This window comes from Hakea prostrata, chromosome 1 (genome assembly GCF_041222555.1).
Source record: "Hakea prostrata isolate BN-2017 chromosome 1, UWA_Hpros_2, whole genome shotgun sequence".
In the NCBI taxonomy this organism is placed as follows: domain Eukaryota; kingdom Viridiplantae; phylum Streptophyta; class Magnoliopsida; order Proteales; family Proteaceae; genus Hakea; species Hakea prostrata.
In genome coordinates this window covers 57,623,462-57,637,809 of record NC_142600.1, presented here as the reverse complement: position 1 = coordinate 57,637,809, position 14,348 = coordinate 57,623,462, and positions in this window count along the sequence as shown.

Here is a 14,348-nt window from a genome sequence, read left to right as displayed (position 1 = left end):
AATTCGATGATTGGTCGTCTTCGGTCGGACTTGGATGATGCCAAGGAGAAGATCCGGCGGAGCGGAGCGAACAGTTGGAAAGTCGGGAGCCAAAGGATCTCAAACGTTACCCGAAAGGCAAGCTGTCGTTCCTTTGCCCGAATCCCTTCCAACTGATGTTCGCAGAGCCTGCGTCTTCAAGTATTTACACAATAAGCCTTTTGTTGATATGCTGGATGCTTATAACTTGCAAAGCGTCGGGGATGGTGAGAACGAAGTATGGGAATCAATATTAAGGAAAGATCCTCATTTTGATACGACTCCCTACAAAGTCTTGTTTGCCATCCCGAAGTATTTATCGACCCGGGTATTCCTCCTCCCGACTGGACCAAGGATAAGATTGATCCTCCACCTTCCGATCCAGACATTATGCAATATCTGGAAGATTCTCCTGTTTATTCTCCCCTAGAAGGAGTCAATTATGACGAGCTCGTCTTGAATGCAAGTTTGGTCAAGGACCATACTTCTCCTGGACAAGCTGGACAAAGAGTATGAAATTGCGGAGGATCTTATGCATACTGAGATATTTTTTGTAATCCTCATTTCTCCTCTTCTTTTCCTTGAATCCACACCAATGGTTGACTCATATGTTTGTTCTAGCAAAGTTGTGCCGATCTTGTATGACTTCTTAATAATCATCGATGATGACTTTCTTTTTTGACCAAAGATTGTATCCAGCTCTTGTAATTGTTTTGATACTGACCTCTTTGGATCTTCTGAAGAAATAAGAAATTACTTTATCTTGAACTTTGCTAGCCACTTGAATCGCCGTTGTATTAGGTCTTAGTTGTCTGAAACAATGCCTTTACTTAAGGATTTCCGAAGAAATACAATAAGTCTGAGAAGGAACTCACTCGGGTTTTAAACCGATGCCTTATACTTAAGGATTTCCGGAGAAATACAATAAGTCTGAGAAGGAACTCACTCGGGTTTTAAACCGATGCCTTATACTTAAGGATTTCCGGAGAAATACAATAAGTCTGAGAAGGAACTCACTCGGGTTTTAAACCGATGCCTTATACTTAAGGATAATTCAAAAATTCAAAAAGTCTCGAAGGAACTCACTCGGGTTTCAAACCGACGCCTTGCAAAAGGAACTCACTCGGATTTTCATCCGATGCCCCGACTTAAGAAAGTTCAAAAGATTTTCCATAAGCGTTGAAGTGTTGAAGGACCCACACGAATTTTCATCCGATGCCTTATAGTTGGATCTTGTTCTTGAATGTGGTGTATGATGCCCCCCAATCAAAAGATAGTTTGTTGAAAGCCAAAAATTGCATTGATTGAGTTGAAAATGATTACATCGCGAACAAAATTGAAATCATCCTCAAGGATAAAACTTTTTGAGATGCCTAGCATTCCACGAACGATCCAACTCTTTCTGGGTATTGATGTTCTTCAGCCTGTAAGCTCCTGAACCGACCGGTTTCACAACCATATAAGGTCCTTCCCAGGAAGGGTCCAACTTTCTCTGGTGACGCGGGTCGGAGGCTAGGGTGTTTCTCAACACCAGATCTCTAGCTAAATACCGACGATTCTTCACTCGAGTATTACAATGAGACGCTATCCTTCTTTGATAATGTTGAGTTCGTGCTATTGCCTTTGCGCGAACTTCGTCCAACAAATCAAGACTATCAAGCAGTCCTTGTTCATTTGCTTTTTCCTCGAACTCACGATCCTGTAACGTCCCCGCCATTATCTCCACAGGTGCCAATGCTTCGGATCCATATGCCAACCTGAATGGAGTTTCTCCTGTAGGTGTTCAAACCGTAGTTCTATAAGCCCACAATACATTATGTAGTTCTTCGACCCAAGAAGCTTTGTCAGCTTCGAGTCTTCTCTTTATTCCTTCCAGTAGCGTTCGGTTAGTAACCTCTACCTGGCCATTGCTTTGGGGGTATGCCACTTAGGACATATGATGCTCGATCATATATGTTCCACAGAATTGCTCAAATTGTGGACAATCGACCGAGTACCATGGTCGGTGACAATTATCTTTAGAATCCCAAAGCGATATATGATTGATTCAAGCACAAATTTCTCCACTTTTTTCTCAAGAATTGTCGCCAGTGCAATCGGCTTCTACCCATTTTGTGAAGTAATCAATTGCTACTATCGGATATTCCCGTCCACTTTGATGCCTTGGTGAATTTGCCCATGATATCAATTCCCCACATTGCAAAGGGAATGGGATTTAGAATTGAAGTCATAGTTTCCGCCGGGCGCTTCGATCTCGTAGCATGAATTTAACAGTTACTACATCGACGAACGTAGTCCATAGCAGCCTCTTGGATCTTAGGCCAATATAACCCAAGTCTTAGAATTTTGTGGGCCGGGGCTCGCCACGCATGTGAGCGCCACAAATTCCTTCATGAACCTCAGCCAAAGCTGATTTTGCTCCTTCGGGGCCTATACATCTCATAAGGGGTCCAGCATAAGATCTTTTGTATAGTCGCCCATTCTGAATGACAAATCTAGCTGATCGAATCTTGATCAACCTTGCCTCAACTGGATCCTCGGGTAACTTGTCATCCCTTAGATACTCGATTATTGGGTCCATCCAGCAACATTCTGCTTCAATATAAGAAATTTCTTTCTCATGATAACTTGGAAAAGTTATCTCTTCAATGTAGACCGAAGGGTCTAGATTCTTTTCCTTGGCATTGGCTAGTCGGGATAGCTCATCTGCCACTGAATTTTCATTCCTCGAAATCTGAGATATCTTCAAATTCCGAAATTGGTTCTCAAATGCCTGCACTATCTCCCGATATTTTTGCAAGCGTAGTTCTTTAATGCCATACTCCCCCTGGACTTGGTTGACTATAAGCTGAGAGTCACTATAGATAGTAACATCTGCAATAGCTAATGCTTTTGACAACCGAAGTCCTGCTATCAGGGCCTCATATTCCGCTTCATTATTACTTGCATCAAATGCGAATCTCAAAGCATATCGAATAATAAATCCTGCTGGACTTTTTAATAGAATTCCAGCGCCTGCTCCATCTTTATTACTCGATCCATCCACATATACCTCCCAAGTGGTTGGTATAATGGGATCCTCAATGGTGGGTTCCACTGGTGCAGTAGTTTCTACTACAAAGTCGGCTAATGCCTGAGCCTTAATTGCAATTATGTTCTTAAAGCTCACTTGGAACTCACTGAGCTCAACCGACCAGGATACCATCCTTCCAGACAAATCAGGTTTGTTAAGAACTTTACTAAGAGGAAAAGTTGTAAATACCTCAATTGGATGAGCCCTGAAAATATGGCCTTAACTTCCCGGCGGCCATCATGAGAGCCGAGCTCTGCTTCTCAATCTGCGAATATCTCGTCTCCGCATCTAGCAACACGTGGCTTACATAGTAAATCGGCCACTGTTTCTTATCTTTCTCCCGAATAAGTACTGCACTGACCGCCGAAAGGGATGTCGCTAGATATAGCTATAATATTTCCCCCTTCTCTGGCCTGGACAGGATCGGTGGTTGTCCAAGTGCTTCTTTTAATTCCTCGAAAGCTTTCTGGCACTCTTCAGTCCACTTTGCTTCCTTACTGCCCTTCAGGTCTTTAAGTGCCTTGAAGAAAGGCAAACATTTTTCTCCAGACTTGGAGATAAATCGATTTAAGGCAGCAACTCTCCCTATCAAACATTGTACATCCCGAACGGTTTTGGGAGCCTCCATATCAATCAGAGCTTGTATTTTGGCAGGATTTGCCTCAATTCCCCTCTGTGATACCATGAACCCAAAAATTTGCCCGAGGAGACTCCAAAGGCAGATTTTTCTAGGTTCAACTTCATTTGATGTTTCCTCGATCGAGAAAACCTCGATCAAATCTGCAATGTGATTTGCTTTTGTAAAGCTTTTCACCAGCATATCGTCAACATACGCTTCAACATTCTTTCCTATCAGCTCTTTGAAAATCTTGTTGACGGCCCTCTAATATGTTGCTCCTGCATTCTTCAGGCCAAAAGGCATGACCTTGTAATAATAGCTCTCACGATCAGTCATGAAAGCTGTATACTTCTCATCCTCCTTATTCATAAGGATCTGATTATACCCTGAGTAGGCATCCATAAAACTTAAAGTTTCATATCCTGCAGTCGCATCTATCAAGAGGTCAATCCGAGGCAACGGGTAGCAATCTTTTGGGCAAGCTTTGTTTAGATCCGTGTAGTCTGTACACATCCTCCACTTCCCATTCGCCTTTTTCACCATCAACACGTTGGCCAACCAAGTTGGGCACTCGATTGGTTCTATGAAACCAAAATTCTTAAGTTTTTCAACTTCGCTCCGAACGGCTTCATACTTTTCAATAGAGAAATTTCTTCTTTTCTGCATCACTGGTTTCGCCTTAGGGTCTATCCAGAGTTTGTGCTCTGCAATGGCCCGATCGATCCCGGCATGTCCTCAACGAGACCATGCGAATACATCTTTATTCTGTTGAAGAAATAACTTCAACTCATCTGTAAACTCTTCCAGCTGTTCAGACCCGATATAAGTAATCTTTTTCTCATCCTCAGTACACAACTAGATTTGCTCCAGTTTCTCCACTGGTTCAGGCCTTTGCATCTCTGTCTCTTCCCGGTCATCTCGAACTTCTATGGGGAGGGCAGTTACCTTCCTCGGACCCTCCTTGTCTTTTAGATAGGCAACATAACACTGCCGAGAGATCTTCTGGTCAGAGGAGACTTGACCAATTCCCATATCCGTTGGGAATTTTATCTTCAGGTGCTTTGTCGAAACAATAGCACCCAAGATCCTATCTTGGATAAAGATGGTCGCCCGAGAATCATATTATAGGCTGGTAGTTCTCGAACCACCAAGAAATTGATTAGAACAGTTGTTTCTTTAGGAAAACTTCCAATGGATAGATCCAACTGAACCGATCCTTCCGCTACTGCAGATGACCCTGCAAAGCCATATAGGTGTGTAGATGAAGGTTTCATCAAGTCCTGATCCACCTTCAATTTTTGATACACTTCGTAGGAAATTAGGTCAGCTGCAGACCCTGTATCAATCAAAACTCTATGCACCTCCCGTCGTGCAATCTCTACCTTGATGACTATAGCGTCATCATGAGGTAAACAAACGTCTCTCTCGTCTTCTTCGCTAAAGGTGATAGAATCTTCACCATTCAGCTTCTTCCGCTTCTGCCCCTCTCCGGCTCCAACAAATTTGGATTTGGTTTTTAGACTCCGGAATGATTCGGGCTCTGGACCCCCGAAGATGGTAAGGATCGGTGACCGAGTAGCAGCTTCAATCACCTCCTTGCCTTTTTTGGACTTCGGGGCCTCCCTCGATCGTTCTGAACTAACCGAACGATCCCTTTTTGAAGCAGCCGCACGTGGCCCACGTGGCTCCTCCCTTCTCCTGCTAACAAAACTGGACAGATGTCCCTGAGATATCAATCTCTCAATATCTGCCTTCAAATGACGACAGTCATTAGTGTAATGACCATAGTCCTTGTGGAATCGGCAATATTTTTCCCGATCTTGCTGCTCTCCGGGTTTCAAAAGAATTTTAGGCGGCCACTTCAAAATATTTTTTCTTTTGAGGATATTCAAAATATCGGCCCGAGGAGCATTCAATGGAGTGTACTCACTTCTACCGGGGGATCTTTGGCGCCAAGGCTAGGATTTTCCAACCCGATCGCGAACATTCTTCTTTGGCTTACGCTTCCTTTCTCAGGAGCCTTTTGTTCCTTATTGGAGACTTTATTATCTCCTTGGCGCGCATCTAGAATCTCCATGACTTCAGCCGCTTCCGGCATCTCTGTACCAACTCGGCATAAGTCGTGGGTATATCCCGTAGTAATAACTCCGGGGAGTTTCCGATTAGTGAGTCCCGTGAATAGAGCGGTTACGGCTACTTGTTCATCCAAGTTTTCTATCTCCATCGTCACTTTGTTAAATCTCTTTAGAAACTCTCTCGATCGATTCGTTCTTTCCTTGTTTGACAAGAAACAAGGTTTCTTCCGTTTTCTTGACTCGTATCCCACTCTGGAATCGCCCTATGAATTGGCGTGCCAATTCGTCAAAGTTTACGATCCTTCCGAGAGGAGAGGTTAGAAAACCACTTTTGTGCCGCTCCGATTAGAGATGAATCGAAAACCACGTATAAAATTTCATCGAAATTACAGCTAAACCGCCATGGTCCGTTGGTAATAGCCGATGTGAGCTGTTGGATCTTCGAAGCCATCGAATGTTGAGAAGGTAGGCAAACGGAAGTTATGGGGAAACCGATATCCCGCAATTGGCTCAGCAAAAGGAGTCTTCCGAATGACTGAGTAAATATCCTCAGTTATTCTTCCCCTAGCCAACTGCCCTAACTTCTCATTGATGTTGGCCAATTCTTGACCAATCTGGGTCGGGTGATCTTCAGCAATATGATCACGACCTCGATTAACACGATCATCTCGTGCTACTCGATCATCACGAACAGCCCGTCCTTCCCGAGCGTTCCTCTCGTCACGAACTGCTCGATCATCACGAACGGTTCTTCTGACAGTGGGTGAGTGAGTTCTTACCCCAGTATCCAACCTTGTATTTGAATCAGTTGTACTCTCTTGCGGTCTGTCGAACCGATCGCCTCGCCTCGGTTGATCATCAATCCTCCGAAGTCCTCGGTCTCCTTCGCGGAAATTCTGATCAACATTCCAGTCTTCAGCCATTCTCTGGTCACGTGGCAATGCACGTCTCCCTGAATCGCATTGATCAGGCTCTTGTGGTAAAACCACTCGTCTGGTGAGCGCGCGGAGTGCTTGGCTCACCTCCAAGAGTTGAATCTTTACCTGATCCAATTGATCTTGGATTGTATCAGGAGAAGGATTACGTCCTCCTTGGCCATCATCCACTTCGATAGGATTTTGGCTTTCCTGGGGAATATCTGGATTATTCACTCCAGGTATCTGAATACCGGAATTGCGTTGTGCAGCGGCTGCTGCGGCTGCTGATCTAGTCACCATGGCTTTTCAAGTCGTTTCCCACGACGGCGCCAAATGATGCGTCCAAAATCTGCTCAGCCCTTGGATCTCCACGTGATGTCCTCGCAAACGAAAGCGTCGGATGTGGCCCGACCGGCTGGGGTCGGGAGTCCACCTCCGAAGGCTAAGTCGGTTGATGAACTTAATCACAAACGGCTCTGCTAGAAGCACGAGCTAATGAATGAAGAAACGGGAAAGGTGATCTAGATAGCGTAACGCCGATAGTTTAAGTCTATCGGTATGTATCCGAACTCTGAGTCTCGAGATAGTATTCTTTTTGATCGATTGATCCGTCCCTCACCTTGTATGGTAGTGAGGTTTATATAGAGTGTACCTTCGAATCTCCTTCGTTGGATGCACTCGAGCCTTCTTCGGGTAGTCGTTGGATCTTATCAGTGAGATCCGTTGAGCGATAGACTTCTACTAGTTTGGGCTAGTAGAAGACTCCTGAGATAACCGTTAGGTTATGCGATAGTTATCCCTTTGATGATGATTATCTGCAGCCGTCGGTTTGAGTCTGCCATCATCAGGGTGATTACCCTAATCCATAAGTAAGATTAGGGCACGCTTGCAGCTTGATAAGCTTTCTTCTTCAGCAAGCCATCTTCCGGGTCCGGTTCGCTCGGGAGCGATTCGGTTTTCTCCGTCTTGACCGGGGTCGAGGGTCGGACCAGGTATGAACCCGGTCTGATCATAAACTCTCCATATCACAAACATAAGAAATCTATACATAATTTCCAAAAAAATTAATGACAAGAATGCATTCTTTCTTGGTAATCATTAGGATGACTACATCAATACATGGTTTTTTTTCTCATTCATAGATTCTTTTCAAATAACTACGATAATGACATTATCACATGGTCCTTCTTTTCGATAAACCCCATTTCTATTTATGTAATAAAAAATTTTATTTAAGACAAAAAAAAAAAGTCAAGAGAGTACATTGTTCTCCTCTATCGGAGAAGTGATATGAACTCAATTGGAATTCTTTATTCTAATGTGTAAAGAACTATATTTTCCTCATACTTCTTTAAATAATAGAGGATTATATTTCTTTTACAATCGTTCTAATAGATAGAGAATTGTGTTTTTTTATCATCCTTCTGTCATATGTTATGTTTAAGAAGAGATTCACTACTAAGTATTGATAAAATAGACCATAAATGCATAAATGTGAACTCACTTTATAAACATAGTATGGAGCAATAAAAGAAGTTTATATGTGCAAGAAAAAAATTATAATTTTATCAGTAGTTTTTGTTTTCTTTTATTATTATGTTTTCTCACTCAAATAGAAACCTATTAAAGTGATGAAAATGATTTATTTTTTTCAAAAATGATCTAAGTGAAATTGTATTATTTTCCAGTGGTTCTTTTCTTTTTCTTTTTCCTTTTTTGTTAGAAGTCATTGAATTGTCAAAGTTTAATTTTTGATTCAGCCATTTGATATAGTTTTTCTAATTTTCCTCCCATTTTCCCCTCTTTTTAGTTTTTTATAGGATTTCATATCCCTTTTAAACGTGTTAATATTATAACTATTCTGAAATCCTTATTCAAGTGAGGGATATTTGAGATTATAAATATGGATTTGAGTGTTACAATCAAGTGGGTTATTTGAGATTATAAATATAGATTTGAGTGGTAGAATCAAGTAAGAAGGAAAACGGAGAAATAGAAACTTTTATTAAATTAAGAAGAAAAAAAAGTGAAAAACTCACTACATTGTGAGTTTAATTTGTCATTCAGCCAAAAACGATGTAGTTTTTCTAATCTCCCCCTACCCTTTTTCCCTCTTTTTAGTTTTTCTAAGATTTCATGTGCTCTAAGCCTGTTCACATTATAACTATTCTGAAACCCTTATTTGAGAGAGGTTTATTTGAGATTATAAATCCAGATTTGGGTGCTGGAATCAAGTTAGAATGAAAAGGAAGAAATGAAAACTTTTACTAAACTAAAAAAATGCACGATCTCTTTACTTGAGTCGTCTTGAAAAACGGAAATGTGAAAAACTCGAGAAACCTAAACATGGGGAGAACTTAGGCGAGTTTTTTTTTTTCTAGTTTATTTTATATTTCAATAACAAAGGAAAAACCGAACCGAAAATTTCCTTCCAAAAAAAAAAAAAAAAAAAAAAAAAAAAAGGTAAAAGTTCCTGTCACTTACTTTTTCAGTGTTTTATATGAAATTTCTTAACAAATACCAATGACTTTCACATCGCACCGTATACTTTTTCTTTTTATGCTTTCGAGAAATTAGAAAACAAAAAGATTTTTCTGAACGACCATTTGCAACTTTGTAAATAATTAAGACGTATATTGCATCTATACTCTCCTACATCTATTACATCTGGAAAAGAAAAGAAAAGAAAAAATCAATTATAGATGTCTTACTATTAAAAATTAAATTATAATTGAATAGATTTTGAAATAGTAAAGAAACAATTGCAATTGATTTTTTTTTTTAAAAGTAAATATAATTTATACATTGTTTTTCCTCCTTCACCTATAAAAGAGAATCTTTTTAGATAACTATATCATCACATGGTCCTTCTTACGTGTAGACCCCATTTCTATTTATGTAATAAAAAATTTTATCAAGATAAAAACTATCAAGAGAGCATATTGTTCTTTAATGGGGAGGTGATCCAGACTGAGTTGAGATTCTTTATTATAATGTGTAAAGGACTATATTTTTCTCACACTTATTTACTTAATAGAGGATTGTACTTTCTTCACAATCTTCTTAATAGATAAGAATTGTGCTTCTTTCTCATCTTTTTGCCATATTTCCACATTTTTAAGGGGGGGGGTTCACTATTAAGTATTGATTAAGGGTGTCAACGGTTTGGGTTGGGCCGGTTTCGGGCTGGGCCTAACTGTTTGGGGCTAAAAAGCACTCAACCCAAACACAGCCTATTAAGAAAATAACGGTTTCGGGCCGGTGTGGTTTGGGTTCGGGTTGACTAACGCTATGTTTTGAGTACCTTGTTGATGTGTGGAATTTATAAAGAGCATGTAAATACATATAAGCATTAAGTTCTCTTCAAATCTCTTGTGTTGGGTGTTCAAAACCAAAAAAAAAAAATTTCTACAAAAAAATAAAAATTATACAACTAATATACATAAGAAAGCTAGCATCTTGATGAATTTTAGTAGGTTGTATTTGCTTATTTTCCTTTCCCTTCTTGACGCTTGTAAAAATAGATCAAAAAAAACATTAAAAGATTTTCAAATGATAATACACTTGCTAAATATTTACTAAGCTCGTCTTCCAAATGGTGAAGGCTTTGATAGGCTTATTGTTTGCATATTCCAAAGTAAAACAATTAAGAAAACAAATAGAAACTTGTGGGTTTTCTTATCTTTTACATTTAAATTTATTTTATTTTATTTTATTTATTTATAACGGGTTTAACGGGTTGGTTCGGGTTCGGGCCGATTTCGGGCCAAATGGTTCGGGCTAGCGACCCACACACGGGCTAGCCCGGCCCAGCCCGAACCATCACGGGCTGAGGTTGTTCAGCCCAAACACAGCCCATTAAGCTTCGATGCTGGCCGGTTTGGGCTATAACGGGTCGGTTCGGTCCAGTTTTAACGGTTCAGGTTAGGTTTTGACACCCCTAGTATTGATAAAGTAGACCATAAATGCATAAAAGTGAACTTGCCGATTAAACATGGTATGAAACGATATAACTCTGCATATAAAATTCCAACTCTAACAAAAAATAACAAGAGAAGTTTATGGGTGCAAGGAGAAATTATAACTTTATTTGTAATTTCTGTTTTCCTTTATTTTTTTTTTTTCAAATAGAAACCTATTAAAGGGATGAAAATGATTTTTTTTTGAAAAGTGATCTAAGCTAAATTCTTGACTACCCCCATATATGCAATTAATATCCCCCATGCCATAATGCATTATATCAAGTTACTCCTCTTGACGGTCAAAAGGTCAAGTGAGGTTTGGAAAGACGAAAATACCCTCATTTATGTTTAGAGACAAGAATACTCTCAATTAGTTTAGGCTCTTTTTGGTATCAATTCTCATTTTCTATTATGCCTATTTAAAATAAATAAGTACAAGAATTCATTATTAGTCAAGAATGAAAAATGATTTGGTAAATTTTGTCAAAACTAAATTATGAAATGAAAAATAAGTTTGGTATGTTAAAATAAAAAAATATTAGAAAATGATAGTGAGCAAGTGAGAAAAGAGAAAAGAGAAAAGAGAAAAAATATATAATTTTTTTAAAAAGAATGTGATGCGTCCACAATCTGCTTAGCCCTTAGATCTCCTTGATGATGACCTGCAAAACAAGAGTCAGATGTGGCCCGACCGCTGGGTCGGGAGTCCACCTCCAAAGGCTAAGTCAGTCGATGAACTTAATCACAAACGGCTCTGCTAGAAGCACAAAGCTAAGGAATGAATAACAGGAATGCGATCTAGATCGTAAGCATATGAGAGTTTACGTCCAGAGATATGAGAATGAATCTGGTGGCCCTCCTCACCATGTTGGTAAGTTGGGTTTATATAGAATGTACCTTCGAACCTGGTTCGTTGGATGTATTTGAGCCTTCTTCGGGTAGTCGTTGGATGCTAACAGTTAGATCTGTTGAGCGATAGACTTCTACTAGTTTGGACTAGTAGAGGACTCCTAGGATAATCTCTTGGCAATTTGATGATTATCCCTCCAATGATGATAAGTGACAGCCGTCAAGTTCCGCCTGCCATCATTAGAGTAATTAACCTAATCCATAAGTATCGGATTAGGGCGTGCTTGTGGCTGATTCAGTTTCCTTCTTCAGCAAGCTATCTTCTGGACCCGGCTCGCTCGGAAGCGAGTCGATTCCCTTCGTCTCAACCAGGGTCAAGGGTCAAACCAAGTATGAACCCGGTTCAATCATAATTTCTCCATATCACGAGCCCCCCAGACCAAGCGTTCGGTCGATCCCGAGGGCTTGGTTTTTAACTGGGTTCGTCGTAAAGCAATAGTCTCTGCATATCCCATTAAACGTCATGTCACATTTAATGCGGTGGTCACTTTTCCTTGAGCGTTGTGAGGACAATGCCACGTGTCTTTTTGCATTTGAACTATCGTGGCTCACGTAACCCAAGCGACGGTTTCCGAACGCCTGTTTTGGATTCATGAGTTCAAACTTTCAAAACGTCTTCAAATCTCGATCGTCGATGCCGAAAAAATCTTGATCATTCACGTCTTGAACACTCGTGCGGGCGCTTAAAAGCAGTTCGTTGTCTTCGTAGGTTTCATTCTTTTTGTCTGGAATTTGAACCTTCGTTGTCTTCTTCGCGCTTTCTCACCCTCAAGCTCTTTGTCTTACCAAATCAGTAAGTATACTGATCCTTTTGCAAAGTTTAACTTTTCGTCTCCAGGTTTTCTTGTACCGTAGTGAGACTTTAGTAATGGAAGATATTAGGGTTTCTTCTGAAGCTTCCCTTGTACCTAGCACCAGTAAGAGTGATAGTGGTAACGAAGCCTTTGTTTCCCTTCCTTCTGAGTAGTCGGATAGTGATAATAAAACCCTAACTGTCCTCTGGTGTGACTTCGCTGAAGTTAACCAAGAAAATACCGAAAGAAAAGCTGAGACTTCTTCCGCCCTGCTTGAGTCTGGACCATCCACGACTCCTAGGACGACCACTGAATCTTCTGGGCAGTCAAAACAAACCTCCAGGTCTAGTGGTGGACCTGATTCTGTTCCTTCCTCCTATAAAGAGGATACTCTTCTTTCGGCTATTCAGGGTTTCGATTTTCCTCCTTCTTACCACCCTAGGGTTCCCAACCCTGACGAGAGGGTGGATTCGACCCTTTCGGGCGAATTTTCCCTGTATATTGATGCACTGGAAAGCGGGGTTCGCTTTTCTTTTTTCAATCCTTTGTTTGTAACCATTCTGACTCATTGGGACATTTGTCATGGAATGCTGCTTCCCAATTGTCACATCCTCCCAGCCGGTACCCTAACTGGCATACCCGAGAGTGTGATCCACAGCCTGAAGATCAGGTATCGAGTAATCAACCTCCCACATAAACAATAACATAATCATGAACAATAATAATCGATGTGCGAAAGATAAACCATAGATCCAAATAAGGAAAGAATGAATCATATATAAATCAGAGTACTAAATATAATCAGAGTGTCTAAATCAGATAAGTAAAGTGAGGCGAAATCCCACTCTACAACCAGCGAAAAAGTAGTTCTAAAAGAGAATAAACAGGATAGAATCTAATCCCAATAGCAGGTACAATAGGTAACTAAATTGTTCTCAATCTTATAGACAATATCCCTATAAGTATAAATCTCATAAATGGCACAAGGGCGCTTCCACTCTATGGTCGGACTAAGCATCGTACGGAGCATAACCACTCGCGGGATCTTCAGTGTAATTGTCGTAACCGCAATCACCTTCCTGGAGATATGCCTCTTCTCCTTGCGCTTCTTCATACGAGCAGTCATGATATTCAGAACCTGTAGAATAGTCTAACAAACATTGTACAACAAAGGAATGAGTTTCAAAGAAACTCGGTAAAGGCGATTAAATCCATAATAACATAAATGGCGGGATTACAAAACAAACATAGATGCAATATGGTATGAGACAAACAATGAATGTATGAATCTAACTCTATATATGCTGGTCTCTATTGGCAGACATGCTTTAAGTCATAGCACCGTACTTCTTTAGGAAAGTCTCAATCACTCATCATCAGTTGGTAATGGGTCCGGCATCCCTCGGGACATTCCATGGCTGGGGGTATAGGTCACCACTCTCTCACATCACCATTGGTCTAAGTACCGGCGCATGTCAGGGTAAAGCCTAGCCAAATGCAAGTCTTCTACTTAGTTATATCAAGTCAGATCCAGATACGTCCATTCCTCGTCCTTGACGATCCTTTCCGGTATCCTTCACACTAGAGTCCTCATAGTCCCTGACTACGGACTCATCAACCCTACTGGTTATCCACATATGGTAAACGGGAAGCTCTCACGTCCTCTCACGGGTTGGTTACCGGTCTTAAGCGCCCGTGAGCCCAAGTCTATCCATATGCAACCCTACCAATAAATGGCCCCCACAATGTGATTCCTGTCCTCTCACGGGTTGGTTACCGGTCTTGAGCGCCCACAAATCCCCATTGCTACCACGGGTCGTTCGGTCTCAATACCCCTCCGATTAGGGTCTGACATAACGGGACATCCTAGCCAAACACTACTAGACAGTCCTAAATATGTCATCCAACAGTTTAGGAAGGTGTCCAGAGGGCATCTCCGGAAACATCCCATAATATTCCCATAGTAGTCCAAGGACAGAAG